Consider the following 18,511-nt stretch of genomic DNA (forward strand, 5'->3'; position numbering starts at 1 on the left):
CCAATAATCAAGAACTCAGGCGCGGATGGACGTATTCTGATGATTATCACAGGAGAATCTACTTGGGAGTCGTCGACGAGTAGTGGTACGTTTTCAAAATAGTACTTACTTTTTTAAAAAAAAAATTATATTCATATAAGATTAAAATTGGGGATAACACTTAAAAGTAACAATAACAACTCACATGGTGAAATAGGTGGTAATATTCAAGAGAACTAAAAGATCCCTTAGAGAAGCTATTATGACTCACCATATACATCAGGGTTGTGCGCAACTAAGATGTCGCAGACTTAGAGTGAGTGACCCTGCTTAGGTCTCCTTCCTTAATTGGTTGAGGATTTGAGGCAGAGATGCTCAGTCGACTGCCTGGCTCATCTTAAGTATTCGCAACTTGTATATGACGGGCGATTGTAGTGGTACCATGGGGGATCATGGTATAAAAGTATCCCTTCAGTAGGTAAAGCACTTTTATTTGTATGTATGCGCACATAGTGGTACGATAGATAGGAGTACAATACCAATCATACCAGGGATACATCGTCGTCTATCAGACGTTTCTTTCACTTGACCAAAACTTTGTTCGGTATAGAGTCCATTGTTTTCTTTCATCGTGAGTTGGCGTGGTCCTCACTATACTGAGTTCATATGTTTCTATCGCCTCGATCGGCAAGTTCTCGAAACTTTGGTCATTTCATATCGAAGGTCCGACCAAAACCTAAACTTTATCTTTCGCATTCTAAACCCTCGAAGTACTTGTACGAAGAGTACTTTGTCCTCCAAAGTCTTATCGTCAGACGTCCGCAGACCGTCACGAAACACCACTCGTCCAGCATACCAATGTTCGAGCATAGAGGCTATGGACGAATACAGCCCGCCTATTATTTTCGAATGTATACGCAAGGGTAGTATATGAGTGTGATTACGCAGACCTAGTATGTGTGTTCCCGCCCTATCTACTGTTTTCCCTGTGGGTTGCGGACCTGGGGCAGAGTCGCACATCCGACAGTCCTACTAATCCTAATCATATACGGCTTGTATAAACGAGGTAATGATAGATGGACAAAGTATGAATCCTATCAAGAACACCAGGGCAAAGTTGCCAGGTCTACGAGTGAGTATTCTACAAAGCAGAAGAGCTCAACCCCAGTAGTAACATTAAGAGAGCGAATTTCGGGACGAAATTCATTTTAACGGGAGGATGATGTGACAACCCAAAAATTTCCATTCAGTAAAACCATCCACTACAATTGAAGGCAAATCTGTATCAACCAACTATCAAACTTTTGGGATAAGTTTGAGTGTTTTAAGGTTAGCGTTCCAGAGGATATCAGGAGAGAGGATACACTAGGGTTTAATATGTTGCAATAAGTTCCCAAACCTTTAAGAGTTTGGAATATTACAGTCCAAAAATGGTATTCATACCAAAAACCCTCAAGGCTATATAAAGAAAATTTAGCCATTTTGGATTCATTTGTTACATTTCTAGCTAGAGAAAAGTCGATTTTCTCTCTCAAGGATCTTCACCCGATCACCCCCAACTATGAGTACTTCAACCTAGAGTTTATATAAGTGTGTTATATGCCTTAATAACATGAAAATCAAGCCAAAACAACAAGATTTGGGAGTTTACCGCCCAAGAACATCTTGGAGAGTAAACTCCTTTATAAGGGCCAAAGTGTGCGCAATGTCCCCCAAAAGCTTGGAAACCAAACATGGGACAAACCTTGACATGTTTAGGCATCAAAATCATTAAAAATCAAGGACCAAGGTGAGTTCACGGCCAAGGAAGTTCTTGGGCCGTGAACTCCATTTTAGGGTGCCAAAATGCCCTAAATGCCTTCCATAAGCCAAGAGACAAGCATATAACTTTACCTAGATGTGTTTAGGACTCAAAACAATCAAAATATCATCACCCATAGGTGATTATGGCCGCAAACTCTAGCAAAACTGGTCTATGCGCCGAAAACTCAAAATAGAGGTGTTTTGATGCCACAAACACTTCCAAGGGCTTAGGCATGAATTTAGAATGCTTCTTTATGACGTTTAGGACCCTCATAAGTATATTTGGCCATGTGTTTATGGTAGTAAACTCATTTGGGCCGTGAACACCCCAAAAGTGCCAAAAGAAGTGGTCTTTCTCACCCGAGGCTAGAGCTAATGTCCCTAAATAATTCCCTAGCTTTCATACTTGCACTAACCCATGAGTAACCATGAGTTTACGGCCGTAAACTCCCTTGGGCCGTGAACTCATGGTAGTAAACTCATATAAGTGCCTTTATACCCTCCTATGTTGAATCACATGTGATTCCAACACTTGGTTAAGGTGTTTCCTAGTCCCGGAAGGTGTTTCCTTTCATATAGTTATTGTAAACACTATATTTATGTCAATATGTGTCCTTATATGTCATTTAGGACTTATTGTGTCTCGGAACTTCATTCGTGGAACTTCTCATCCGTACGCGCATACCCGTTTGAATCATGCACAACAGGTGAGTTCATACCCCGTAATGAATCTTTTAACTATTTTAATTGTTTTAAGGGGGGGGGGGGATACAAGTTGAATACAATGATAATTGTGTAAATGTTTGTTATAAACATCTTTCAAAATTTTACTTATGTTATTTATAAGTTGGTAAAACATTTCAAAACTCTTTTAAAGGTTATGTTACTTTATAGTTATACAAAACTCCATTTTTAAAGTATAACAATAACTTTGTAGATAAATGAGTCTTTTCAGTATCAGTCCAGTTAGAACATTAGTAAACTATTATAAGTACAGTTTAGGAGAATGCTATTCATTACTTCTAGTACAATGAACCACACACAGAACATAACAGAACAGAACAAACAGTGAAGAGAATCAAACAATACCAAAACAGAACATAACAAACCAGTAAATTTGCTATAGCATGAGAACACGCAGACAGGATCTAAATTTAATGTGAAATACACGGCTTGCATGGATTTGCTCGGGTCGCGTATGGTTCCCTCAATCTCCATACATGAGAGCGGGTTAGTAGGGGTTCTAGCTTTCACATTATGACCGTAATAAAACATACATATGTTGTTAGGTTGATAGTACCTCCGTATGTCATTATAAACGACATCAGGGTACTCATTTCTCCTATTACTTTCATAAAGTGTCGGTAACACTTGAAGGTTAATCTATTCTCTATTCGAGATAGGTTATAAACTAGGGAGAATGTACTTTATAGTTAACAATATCAGTAGAGTCTTGGTAGAAGACTGCTTTCAAAACATTCGAGTCTTGGTAAAAGGCTACTTTTAAAAGTTAGGACCATGATGCTAACCTTATGATTCCGTAATGTATACACTATAGGATACATATATGTTAAGTAGATTTCGACAGCTAATAGCATGTGTGTTCTTCGATGTACGTGATGTTCCCGTTGGATGTGGGTTTACACTGAGGTCACCCAATCTATTATCTACCCGAATCTATATATATATATATATATGCTTAGTATCCATTAAGTCATCATAAGGGTACCAGGTATGGATCAGGTCATAGGACACAGAGTCAATTCACAGTTTTTCTAGTACCAAACTTTCGTTTCAAAGTCAGTACTTTTGATATACAAAACTAGCGATTTCCCAGTTAAGGGCTTACTCCATTTTATTAAGCCAGTACAGTTTTAAAGACTTTAAGTGAGTTAGCTCTATAATACCTTAGTTTATACACCAGGTTTATATATAAAACTAGTATCTAACAGCTAGTAGGATGTGTGCTCTTCACTGTACGTCCTGTTCCCGTTGGATTGGGGCTTACACCGAGGTCACCCAATCTACTATCTACCCGATATCAAATTATATATAGGAGTATAAACAAAGCTATTATAAAATAAATCACCATAGTCAATATTTTATTATAAGAAATATAGGTTTTCTTAAAAGGAACTCTCCATTAGATATAAAGGAACCATTACAAATAACTCCATGAGTAACAAGTGAATACACCAAGGTTATACATGACAATGATCTAACAACCAACAGAATACGTGTTATCCGCCTTACTTATTGTACCCCATCGGGTTGTAGGTTGAGGGTAGATGCGCATAATCGATTGTTTGTTTACTCCAAGTATATATAACTTGTACCCACTTATTACGCATAGAAAGGCTTGTAGTGTCATTTTACTCAACTCCCATTTTAAGTAGGAAATATATGATTTTCTAGAGGAACAGGCAAACTTTACAAAACAACACCTTATAGCTTACAGTACTTTACATATACATTTTCAACCACGTTTTTATAGCTTACTCACATCACTAAAATCTTATGAACTCACCAGCTTAATTGCTGATCAACTCTTTCAAATAACTTGTATTCTCAGGAGACTATTAGACAGGTGCTCGTGCTGGGACTTCAGAAGATGGAGCATTATAGCTTCAAGTCTTGTTTTGTTATTTGTTTATGACTTCTATGTTTTGTGAACACATACATTGTAAACACTTTCTTTCTAAATGAAATGGTTGTTCATTACTTGCTTACCATATACATATCTCGTGATACTTGACATGACGTCCTCCACCCCCGAATGTTTCCGCCGTTCCGGTTTTGGGGTGTGACCCCTGAAGTAACCGGTTCCTCCATACCAATAGCAGGTGTGACTGGTCTCATCATTGGTGTTATTGTTAGGGTTGTTGGGATTGTTGTCGTTTTCATTTGGATGACGATTCTGGCATGGATAAGTTCTACAGAATTTGGCGGTGTGATTCTTTCGGTTGTGTTTGTTACAATGCATCTCCCCGCAGGCTCCATTATGATGGAATTTGCACTGGTTTCATTTTGGAAGGCTTCCAGCATATGGTCTCTGGTTGCTAGGATAATAGGGGTCATGGTCGCACGAATAGCAACAACATGTTGCTTCCTTGAGAACCCTTGAGTGTGTTGTTCCTTTCTCTTACTTCCAGACCTCAGCTTCTTGCTCTTAAGCTTGGGGTTTGGAGTTCCTTGATAGGTTGTCACTTGTTGGTTTCCATGTTCGCTCCTTTGGCTCGAGTTGTAAATGCTATTCCCGCCTCCATTGGGGTTGTTTGCATTGATTTGTGCCATAGCAGCGGTTACTGCCGCCGTTACAGCAGCTTGGAATGTAGCAGAGTCCATCTGCAGGAGCGGTGTCTCGCGAGTGCGCTTGTTATTCTTGCGGGATGGCATTTTCCTGCTGTATGTTGATGATCCAGATCGTAAGTAATGATCGTCATTCCTGTTTGTACTCTATAATATTTTGCATCTTGTTGTATAATTCTTACTCCTTCCATCTACATCCCTATGATGTATTTACGGTAGTAGGTAATCATAGATTTGGCACGATCGTTACGTCTATCCTTAGAGTATATGGGTTGTTTTGGTTTCGAGATCCTTAAGTATCTAGCGGTTTTGAGGGTTCGGTTGTGCATATAATTGAATTCATGTAGTAATTTGAAATAAAGATAGCACATAATTGTTCCATTGGTAAGTACCATCTTAGTAAAAGAAAGAGAGTCATATCGGATAGTAGGGGTAAAAAGGAAATGCTGATCCTAATGGTGGCGGAAAGTGTCTGGTGGTGGTGTTGATGAAGTGGATGCACCTCGGAGACGAGCTACTTGTTGTTCGGTATCTCGTAGTCATACCTCCCAACTAACTGTCTCACTCGAGAGTCTCCGTTCACTTCCTGTGTTTTCCTCTCATCTCTCTCAATAGCAAACCACATTGGTTCCGTTCAGTTTGAGGTGTCCTGAGATTCGTTATCAATACCTCAGGTGCGCCGAACCATGACTGGGAGTACCCGGTCAGCTAGTCCTCTATGGCTAATGATCGGAGAGACCTTGGTTCCTACCCTATTGTGATTGTATCCCCTACTGGTGACTTTATCTCCAAATATTGTGTGCCTAAGGGGGGCATGGGGCCATCGAGGCCCACACGATAAGTCGGTACTTTGGCCCTTCATGGAGAATTGATGACATCAGATTCTGCATCTAAGTCATCATCACCATTTCCCTCTATCTCTTTCTCTTAGAGGTCCACTATTACCTCGGCGGGTCTATTTGCAAGTTCTACTTCGTGTTCCTCCTCTGATTCTTCCTCTGAGTCTCTTTCTGGGTCTTCCTATGGGTCGAGCCACCCTGCTACTCCCTGACTAGGGAGATAGGGGTTTCCTGGCTAATAATACTCGTCTATAGTGTATTACATGAAGGGGTATAAATACTAGAAACAAATAGCATACTAATTACTCCTATAGTAATTTAATTTGGTTTAAGTTTGATTCTATAAGCTCTTTGGATAGTTAAATGGTAAGTTTTTGATTCATTATTCATCACGATTACTCCCGAACACATGTTGGCCGTATTTTGAATGAATGTAGTTGATCAGGCTACATTCACCCCCAATACGACTACATAATTGCCAAAGTTTAATAGCGATGTTCAAATCCTCCAAAAACTTTTACTGTTCTTGTTGTGTTATTATTCTAAAATGCACACAAAGGTATGTATTTTAATTATTATGTTCAGAGTTATTTAGTCCCATTGTATTTATAGTTGCATATCCTGTATGATTAGATATGCTAGTTCACTATAAACAATGCTCTGATACCAATCTATCACACCCCCGAACCAGACGGCGGAAACGTCAGGGGGCTTGTGCACAACTTCATCTTGAAATATCATTATAGTGAATATAATTGAAACATAACATCATCATCATCACACATGTAATATTACAACATTCATTGTTTACATCGAGTATTGTGTTTGAATATTACATGCCAAGATAGTAAGAGTATGATAAAACAAAATATAACACAATATCCATTAGTTTTTTTTGTTCATCCCGCTTCAACAATTTCCTGAGAATACAAGTTATTTTGAAAACGGTCAACATAAAAATGTTGGTGAGTTCATAAGCATGTTTGTGAAAAGGATTTGTATAACTTTGAAAACCACCAGAAAATCCAATATTTTCTGAAAACTGTTTAATGTGTTTGTGTTAGATCTTGTATTAATGCATGTATGTTATTGTTTATTTGACTAAAAATGTAAAGAGAATGTAGAGAGAACGTAAGAGCATGTAAAGAGAATGTTCCCAGACAACCCGATGTTGCCTAAAAAAAGGTCTTCCGTAAACTTCATAACGTTAATTCCTCTAAGCGAGCCGTCATAACCATACTAAATAATGACAATTTCTCCGGTCTTGGCGTCGTTGGACGCCGATTTTGACTTTCATTATAAGGTTTTCATCACCCAAGACTGAGATAGTCTAACTGTAGCGAACAGCTGAGGTGTGGGGTGTCATCCCCGTATAGATCTATACACAAATCCCCGTTCTCCCTCCAAAAGACTCTAGTTATAACTACAAGCAACGATCGTACACTTAATACGTGCCAACCGACAAAAACTCGCTAGATCCTTAATCAAATTTACGCAAAGAGAAAAGGTATAAAGTCATTCCAGGACCAATGATCCATGTAAGTGAACCACTAAGGCATCGTTAAACATGTAAATCATTTCAAGACCTAAAGGGAATGAGATTATATAACATGGGCCTGAAATATATATGAAAGGACAACTAAGGCCCATTTCACATGTAAAGTATTTACAGGCCCAAATAGCACACAAATAGTATCCAAGGTCCGTCGCATATGTTAATGGGTCAATGAGGCCCAATAAACATATACATGACCTCTCACACATAAAAATGGGCCACTAAGGCCCAATAACCTAGAAAATAATCAAATTAAATCCATTTGTTGTTTATCATTGGTTTAGCTCAAGTATTCACTAAGATAGCATAAAAAGAAGAACGCATATAAAACTCATTCTCAGGCCCAATAAACATGTAAGTAGACAACTAAGGCCCACTATACGTGTCTATTATTTCCAGGCCTAAAAGGAATGTGAATGTCTATCCTAAGCCCAATATACATGTAAAATGACACTAAATCCCACTAAACATGTATATTATTTCCAGGCCAAATAAGGATATGAATACATATCCCGAGCCCAATATACATGTAAAAGGACACTAAGGCCCACTAAACATGTATATTATTTCCAGGCCCAATAAGGATATGAATATCGTTTTTAACCCGTTTGTTATTGTTTTGTTTATTTTAGCTTGATTATTTACATAATTGATATCTAAAGCCCACTTTTTGTAAAAATGACGTTCTTGGCCCAATAAGCCAAAAATTTACAATTAAGGCCCAATTTTGTAAGAATAACACTTTAGTCTCCATTTTTTTTCAAAACTTGTGTTGATGACTAGTTTGAGGTAAAAATAACATTTATAAACTCATTTTTGTCAAAAATATCATTTTGGCTTGATTTTTGTGAAAATGCACATTTTTCTGGTTTTGGGCTTTTCCGACCTAGTTTTTGGAAAATTTGTAGAAAACTCATCGTAAGTCAAAATTTGGATGCATAAATTCTGGAAGTTTGGAAATTTTGTCTACTTTGTTCACAATTTTTCTCGTAATTTTTGATGGCCTCAAACTAGTGTGAAATTACTCATCTTCACAGGTTGGTCGGAAATTATTTCAAATATGATAGGCAGTTTTGTAAAATTCGTCAAAAATTGTAGTAAAATCGTATGAAAATGTGAGAGTAGTCATTTTAAAGGTATAAATCTGAAATTTATCCATGTAAAACAGTTTTGAAAAATCCTTCCATTTAGAGGGTCAAAACAGTCCGAGAATGGACCAAAACGTTTCTGTCAAGGGCTGTTTTGTGAGTTTAGTTTATAGATCTTTGAACCCAACACTCATTTTTGCTATATCAAGTATACAAATCCCAGATCTACAAGTTTACGTGTATTATATGAGATAAAATATACTTTTCTGATGATTCATATGAAGATCCTAGTGATACACTTCAAGTTTCTTAACATATTTTTAGATTAGTGAAGAAATCAACACATAATCACCAAATAATTCATGGAAAACACACATAGTCATGCATATACACATAGATATACACAAATAAACTTGTATTCTCCCCCAAAAACAAGTAAAAACCAAAAAAAAAGGAGGTATGAACTCACCTTGGGGTTTGGTTTTCGGTTTTGATGAAGATAAGAAGAAGGTGGTGTAGGTTATGACTCTAGTTAGCTTCTTGAAGTGATCTTCGAATCTTGATGAGTTCTAGGGAGCATGGTCACGAATTTCAGGTGGTAAGAGGAGATTTTTGAAGAGATTAAGAAGTGAAATCATAGATCTAAGAGAAAAACTTACCAAAGATGGTGACCTTGAAGAAGAATCTCTTGAAGCACACACACTTCACACGATTTTTAGAGAGGAAGTGAAGAGAGAGTTCTTTGAGAGTTTAATGAGGAAATTGGAAGTGGAATAAAGTGATTTTTGTGAAAGAGAATTGCCTTTGGCGAATTTGAAGAGGGAAAGAGAGATTGAAGTCAAATGGTTATTACATGGTGGTTAGATGCTTGGATTTCCATAAAATAAAAATGAGGTGTCTCTTAATTAGGTTATTTGACTTCTTCTCCCTTTTGTTTTTATATGGGCCGAGATATTGGAGAAAGGAAAAGATGGAAGAAAATTTTTGGGCCTTTCTTGTCCTAGTTCGAATTTATGAGGCCCACTAATGACTTTTCGGCCCATTGGGCCTTTAGGGAAATTCACGTCCCAAAATGGCATAAAAGAATGTATTTATGGCTTATTAGGGTTAGATGGATTAATTATGGCCCATTAAGGCCCATTAGAGGTAGAATGAATCATTCTAGGCCCAAAGTAATTAAGTATAATATTCTAGGGTTTCCAACCCTTATTTGAACATATGAGATATATTTGAATGAGAATGAAGTATAATATTCACTTAGAGTACAAGTTATTACACTAGGTGAATGATTGCATGAGAGTAGAATTTCCTATCAAAAATGCTAGTTGTGACATAACTTGTAAGTGCTTCTATCCTAGAGTCTTACAAGCTTTTTTACACTTCTTTACCTCAAGAAATCATCCAAGAACACCAAGATCAAACGTGTTTACGGTCCAAGAACACCTTGGACCGTAAACCCTATTTAGGGTGCCAAAGTGTGCTTTATCATATCCTAAGCCTTGGGTATTAACTTAGAACCTTAACTTGATGTGTTTAGCACATGAAAACCACCCCAAAGGTGTGTAAAAATGGCCCTAGTCCCTTCACAAGCTTAGGAAACTAGTCTAGATTTATTCCTTGTTACGCTTGGGACTTGAAAATATCAAAATACCTTAGTCCATAAGAGTTTACGGTAGTAAACTCATGGAGAAATGGTCTGTGGACCGTAAACTTCATTTAGGAGTGTATTGATGCCACAAAACATTTCCTAAGACCTAAACATGAAGTAGGAATGCTTGGAATGGCTTAGAAGACTTGAAACCAACAAATGGTCAAAAGGTTATGAGCTTACGGCCGTAAACTCAAGAGTTTCCGACCATAAACTCAATGCGATATGGTCTTTGGGGAGTAAACTCATATTAGGGGTTCCCTTGAACCCTAAACCCCAATAGCCTTGTCCTACAACACTTAGATGCACTCCTTAGCACTTATAAAACTTATACAAAGTGTTTATCATGCCCTAGGATGTCTTACCTTTGTTTATTAGTTGTTAGAGACTAATTGGGTACACATATGTGATATTATATGTTATCTAGGATCATAGAGTGTGTACAAGTCTTCACTTGCCACCTAGCATCCTATTCTAGTCCGTTCATCCCAACCACTTGCTACAGGTGAGTTCATACCCCCTTAATCAATATTTTAAATGTTTTTAAATGCTTTTATGGGGGGGATACAATTTGAATCATGCTAGTTATTCTATCAATCACATGTGATTAATAAGCAGCATACAAATGGATTTAATACTTATTAGTTGTTCTACCAAACAGTTTACTTCAAATGGTTCTCCAAAATACTTTTACTCATTTAAAACTCTTTGTTAAACTGTCTTTCATACTGAATGTATCTTTTCAAACCCTGTTACAGTTGTGATTCAAAACAAATGTTTTCCTTATACTTTACACTGTTCTTATCAAACAAATTGCTTTCAAAATCATTTTACATTTTGACATCAAGTCATCTTTTCTTAGTTGCCAAACTTTTCAATAGTTTACAAAACTTCTGTTATACTTTTATATTGTCAATTGCATGCCTATTTATGTACGGTTATATAAGAAATTTTTAAAGGACTTAGGAAGGCTAGTCGCTTTATTTCCTTTTCCCTGTTGGGATGTGGTCTAGTAGGGTATCGGGTATCCGTCCGACAGTCGTTTAATTATTAGTTATATATCATGTGTACATAGTCATAAAAGTTCCATCGGTCAGTTCAATACCCTTGGGTAGCAAGGGTATACCTTCATGTTCATACGTACAAGGCATATTACTAGTAAGCTTCCATATGGGTAGTTTAAGAAGATACTAATACTATTACTAGAATGCGGAATCATACCACGAGTCAGTTCATTCATGAGTCTATACATGCTAGATGGAGAGAGCACACACATTACAGCTAGCACACACAGAACATTACAGTACATTACTATACTATTACATAGATACGTTTACATGATTACGTTTACATGATTACGCTTACATGAGTACGTTTACATTGATACGCTTACATGAGTACGTTTACATAGATATGCTTACATGAGTGCGTTTACGTATACGATAATAGGATAGACATCACTAGGTGTTATAGCATGGAACGGTTTCAGGATCTAACTATACCAATGAATCACAACGCATTGTGATAGTTATATTGGGTATACATGATCATAGTAATGTGGATGTTCGCGGCTTGCAATCATGCAGGGGTCGTGTATGGGTCCCAAAATCTCTTTGACAAGGGAGCGTCTAGCCTGGGATCTAGCCATCACATTATGCCTTATCCCTCAAATAAGGCAAAATAGTATAGAAGTAGTCACTTATTACAAATACTACAGTACTTACGAAATTATAATAGACTTAAGGTAGTTAGTACGGTTGTAGTTATTTGATACTACACCATAGTACTATTTCATTTTCCCATTACATTCACTTCGTGAACATTCACACGATGCACGGTAATGTAGAAACTATATTTTTGGTTAATGATAGTCAGATTTGGGAAAAAGCACACTCTTACAAGAGACACACACAGATACTAGATGCATTGGTAGAAGGATACTTTCAGTAGGAAGCATAGGGATTTCTAGGATGTTCAAAACGTTTGCACACTTACTTTTCATATACGTACAAATAGATTCTTACAAATTAATATACTAAAATACTTATGATCTCACCAGCTTTAAAGCTGATACTCTCTTTCCAAATAACTTGTATCCTCAGGTCAACAGTAGACAGGTACCAATGCAAGGTTTAGAGAAGATGGAGCTCGTTCAAGACTCATCTTTCATTTCGATTTAAACTTTAGTGTCTATTAGACATATTAGAACACTTGTATTAAAATTATATGATTAATGCAATGGATGATGGTGTTGCTTGTTTACTACTATTCATTGTTGTGATACTGTACATGACGTCCTCTGCCCCAGAATGTTTCCGCCGTTCATGGTTTTGGGGTGTGACAGATTGGTATCAGAGCATTGTTTATAGTGAATTAAGTATATCAACCCATAAAAGATATACAGACTATAAATACAATGGGATTAATATACTTTGACCAAGAGTTATACTTTAAATAATAAAATATTTAATTAAGTATATGTGTCTGCATTCATACTAAAATCAGTGTCACTAGGACAGTACAAAAAAATTACGATTGTTGGGCAACACAGGTGGACTTAGAGACATATGGTCAAAACTGGGAAGCTATAGCCTGATCAACTATATTATCCGAAGGTTGACTAGCATGTGCCTAAGTGTAGTTGTGTGGTTGCAACAAGTCTAAAATCTTACCAACAATACCACAATGAGAACAATAAAACATAAACCTAAAATACTATAGGGGTGTTTGGTGTTACTATAAGTACTTCATACTTGATAACTAAATGGGATCTTCATTACTAAGTTGATAGTTGCTAAGTGGATACACTAAGGCTATATGTAACTAGGATGTTATAGATTTGGAATCTGTGAAAATTTTGCTTTACCCCTATTCTTCATGAATTTGGAGTTAAGGTCACTTATTTGAAGGCCTATCATGTTTCGATTACGTATAACTGGTATGCACTTCACAAATAGTGACGTAACTAATAAAGATTTTCTAAATAATTATCTAGATAGTTCGTCTAATAATTATTTTCTTACCCCAATTCTCGTGTAGATAACATGGTTGGACTTCATCCCCACGGCAATCATTACCTTCCGAACGAAGTCATTGCGGGATGGTTTGGAGAAGAAACAGAGAATGATCATCCTATCCCTTTCAATGATCACCATGATGAAGACCTTTCGGATGGTGATAACTCTGAACCCGAGGTTGAGAACCTACCCCAGGCAGCTCCCTTTCCAAATCCTAACCCTCGTCCGGATTTTCATGGCCTGACGCCTCCGTGGGTGGAATGCTTGGAAACATGGAGCCAAGGACAAGATCAACCCATGCCATTTAATGGTAACCGAATTTTTTATGACCTGAGCAATGGGGGCTCAGCAAACAGAATCTTGCCAATCCTGGTTCGCAGAGTAGCTCGAAATGAGATTCAAGGCAAGACAGCCCTATATCAAATCACAGAAGTTGTCACAAATGCGAGAATGCATACCCTTCGCACCATTTTCCTGGAAGATGCTCGTGAGAGATCTGAGAGAGACCATGAAGCCCTGCTTCAAGCACTGGCTGAAACAGGACCCAAAGTCATAGAACTCCAGGTACGCCAAAGGGTGTACGAAAAATACCTACTTGATGTGGAACGCCAACTGGCTGAACTGAGCGTTCACCAGAGGGATGACGATCGCCAGTAGTAGGTGCTTTACTTTATCTTTCCTTGTTAAAAGGAATCGTTTTTTTTTCTATGCCCGATGTGGCATTTTCTATGAAACTATCTTGTATTGTAAGTACTTTAGTTAGGCCTTTATGCTGTCAAGGACTATCTACTCTGGATATGATGTAAGACCTGTTACAAGGTCATTTTACCGAACTTTTACGTCATGAATATCAAAGATATTGACAGTCGGCTAACTTCTGTATCATTCTTTATTCAATTGCTTTCATCATGCTGTCATGGGAGCCTATCTGAAACCCACTCTAATAAAGCTATTGGACTAGGGTAATTTAGCTACGGGATCATTCCCAATTCTCTACCAAAGGTTGGATCATGTTATTCCCCAACCGATGGTACCCTGTTTGCGACGTCAAGCGTCATAAGGCCATACTGCGAACATACTTCCATTCTTTACTAGGACTGCATCATAGGGATGTAGGTCGAACCTTGCTAACATACTTCCACTCATTACTAGGACTGCATCATAGGGATGTAGGTCAAACTTTCTAGAACATGCTCTTACTCTTTACTTGAGCAATCAAAGTGCATCTAGGGTCAACCAAAATCGCTCACAAAATCCTTAACTTGCGTATTACAGAATCATGTCGTCATCTGGAAACAGCCAGCCGAACAACGAAACCTCTACTTTTCCTATGGACGCCACTACTTTTCAAGCCGCAGTTACAGCTGCCGTGATGGCTGCCGTGACAGCTGTCCTTGCAAACCGAAGCACTGTCAACGCAAACAAGACTGAAAAAGGAGTTGACAATCCTGATCGTGGTAATGATCTGAGAAATCAACAAATAGTAACAGTCGCCACCGCCGAAAACAACAACTCAGAGTTCAAGAAAAGAAAACGTCAAGCCAAAGTGGAACGCAAATGATTTCAGAGGATGGCCATGCAACAGCAACCAGTGGCAACCCCTACCATCACAACACCGGTCAAACGATACGAGGGAACACTCCTGAAGTGTGACCGGTGAAACTATCACCATACAAGAATTTGCCGAGCAAGGCAATGCAACAATTGCAACAAGATGGGGCACATTGCTCGTTTCTGTAGAACTAACTCCACCACTAGAGCTAGCCTAGTTTGCTATAATTGTGGTCAAGTAGGGCACTATTACAGAAATTGTCCAAAAGAGAAAATCAACGAAAGCAACCGTGTCCCCTTAACTCCTACTCAACACTTCACTTCCACTACCGATGTTGGCACTAGCCAGATATGTCATTTATGTGGAGAGATGGGACATCTCAAGAAGGAATGTCCAATAACAAAGAACTCGGGCATAGATGGGAAGATTCTTAGGATCACAGCTGCAGGAGAACCTACTCCAGACCCATGTTAATGTAATTAAGGCGTTTCGTTGTAACAGACTTATAAACCATCCAAAACTAGTGCAACTAGAATCTTATCTTTTGCGAGATCCCATCGGTATAGGGATGCTCGTGCTGCGTATACTTGTCTTTTGTAGTATACCTTGTTCGCAGCAATAGTCTTGTTGTAAATCTAAAGAACTGTAACTCTGTTGAAAGTTGCACGGTCGTGTTTTTTCTGTAACGCTTTATGTTCAAATCTAATGTCGTAATTCCCATATGATTCCGACATTATCATACGACTAGATTCAATTTGATCCGCACAAAACCAGCTTAATACGTACATCTCTTTCTTCGAAATCGCCTTTCCAGCGAAGTCGTCATATCAGAACACCGAAGTACTCATGCATGGAGTACCTCATAGTTCTTTTCCTTTCCGAAGAAATCCCCAAAGTACCACTCGTACATGACGTCAAGTTCAATCCAAAGATCCATAAGGTTGATCTGTCGCTGAGGAATGTATACATAGGGGTGATATATAATCAAGGTTCTACAGGTTTAGAATTGATGATTCTACTTTAACTTCTTTTCCTAGTTGGGATGTAAGCTTAAAGAAGAATCAGTTATTCGACTACCTTTTCAATCTTAATTATATACGACTCGTATACACGAGACTGCAATTGATGAACCAGGTATGACGTCTAATATGAACTTCAGGACGGAAACTGCCCAAGACTACGAGTAATCGCATCATCATGTGAACAAACCTAGAGCCCAGTATGACTTCTGCAACCAGATCGCTCTATAGTCTAAACACTCATAGAAATACAAGAACAATCCGGACAACTTAGCGAACTACTCAACAATAGAATTGGAAGACCATACTTCTCACCCTGGAGGGCTCTGGTCTTATTCTTCTAGAAGTAGACGGATTGCATCATATGTACCTCAACTATCGGAGACCTCATCAAGATTTCCATTAGAAGTCGTTATCTCTGCCTCGCGTAGATGATTTGGTTGAGCAAACACAATGATCGATTTACCTTCAGAAATGGACCGAGATCCGAAATACCAGCAGTTTCAAGTGTTAGGGAAGGATGTCCCGTAGACTACCTTCCAAACTCGATGCGAACACTTAGAGTCCATGGTAATACCCCTCAGATAGGACCAAGACGCCCATAGTATTCATGAGCTTATTGAATAGGGTACGCCATTCTTAATTGGATCAGTTCGTCATTCTCCTTGTAATGACTTGCTTATCTACCCTCATAGTAAGAAGGAACTCATGGAAACATTACCCTTAGAGAAACCCTTCATGAAGTTCTCTAAACACGAGTTTTGGAATTTAAGAGTCAAATTCCTAAGACACACTATTAGTGATGGGAAATTCTTGAGTACTCTATAAATTTATCAAAACCGTTGGGAATTTTTCGGCACCGAAGACGCCGACAGAAATTCGCCAAATTCTAGGCCTTGTAGACCTACTATAGTAGTCCATTCAGAACTCCTCGCAAATCACCGAAACCTCTTATGACTTTAACTCAGAAGGGAGTGGCCCTTGATTGGGAAGACAAGCAAGAGGAAGAAAACCTTGGAATTTCAAGTGAGAGGCCAAATTCTTTAGGAAATCTCACTATGGGAATGGCTTAATACGCTTCGTAACGCGTGGAATGCTAAATCCAAGATAGACAGGACCTCCGAGATTCTTACCGGAATCAGTCATGTATCTCACAGACTAGACCTACTCCGCGAGCTTAGTAACATACATTCTACCCTTCACGTCTCGAACTTGTAAAAAGTATCGATCTGACGAGACTCTTGAAATCCCACTCGAAGAGATCGAGTCCCACAAGAGCCTAGCCTACGTGGAAGAACTGTAGTGACCATGGGCCGATAGGTCATGCAAACGATTCATAGTCATTTCCCTTTAAGTGAAGGTTCGCTGAGATGCCAACCAGGGACCCGAATTCACTTGAGAGCGCGAGAATCAATCGATTAGGAAGTATCCCCACTTCTTGACTTGATAATTCATGCCTATTTCCTTACCTAAATTCTAATTTCAGGACGAAATTCCTTCTAACGGGGGGATGATGTGACAACCCGAAATTTCCATTCTATACAAACATGTCAAGTCAATAGAAGTCAGAGCAGTTGCTGTTAATTTTCAGACTTTTTGGAATAAGTTTGAGTATTCTAGAATTAACACTTTAGGAGATATCATGAGAGAGGATGCCCTATGGTTTATGGTGCACTAATAAAGTCCCGACACATCAAAAGTTTAGATTTTACGGCCTAAACTTGGTGTTTACGGCCGTAAAGTCTAAAGGGGAGGAGTATAAAAGTGGCACTTAGCCATTTTTAGCATTTTTCCACCCATCCAAGAGTAAACTCCCAAACTCTCTCAAGTATCATCCCGGTTTTCTTCGAAATCATCAATCTAGTAAGTGTTTCTAGCTTTCTGAAGTTGTTATATGACTTAATCTAGTGTTTTAACACACTTCTAACCGTGAAATTCTTCGAAAAGGGTTAATCTCTAATTTACACCAAGAACACACACTTGTGTTCTTGGCCTTTTGGACCTTTTCGAGCTTCTAACTTGTAAGTGCTTCTATCCTAGAGTCTTACAAGCTTTTTTACACTTCTTTAACTCAAGAAATCATCCAAGAACACCAAGATCAATCGTGTTTACGGTCCAAGAACACCTTGGACCGTAAACCCTATTTAGGGTGCCAAAGTGTGCTTTATCCTATCCTAAGCCTTGGGTATTAACTTAGAACCTTACCTTGATGTGTTTAGCACATGAAAACCACCAATATGACTCATTTATATGTTTTTACGGTTTGGGGATCTCCCAAAACCGTAAACATCCCAAAGGTCTGTAAAAATGGCCCTAGTCCCTTCACAAGCTTAGGAAACTAGTCTATATTTATTCCTTGTTATGCTTGGGACTTGAAAACATCAAAATACCTTAGTCCATAAGAGTTTATGGTAGTAAACACATGGAAAAATGATCCATGGACACTAAACTCCATTTAGGAGTGTATTGATGCCACAAAACATTTCCTAAGACCTAAACATGAAGTAGGAATGCTTGGAATGGCTTAGAAGACTACCAACAAATGGTCAAACGGTTATGAGCTTACCACCATAAACTCAAGAGTTTATGACCGTAAACTCAATGGGATATGGTCTTTGGGGAGTAAACTCATATTAGGAGTTCCCTTGAACCCTAAAACCCAATAGCCTTGTCCTACAACACATAGATGCACTCCTTAGCAC

Source organism: Lactuca sativa, chromosome 5, assembly GCF_002870075.4.
Source record: "Lactuca sativa cultivar Salinas chromosome 5, Lsat_Salinas_v11, whole genome shotgun sequence".
In the NCBI taxonomy this organism is placed as follows: Eukaryota; Viridiplantae; Streptophyta; class Magnoliopsida; order Asterales; family Asteraceae; genus Lactuca; species Lactuca sativa.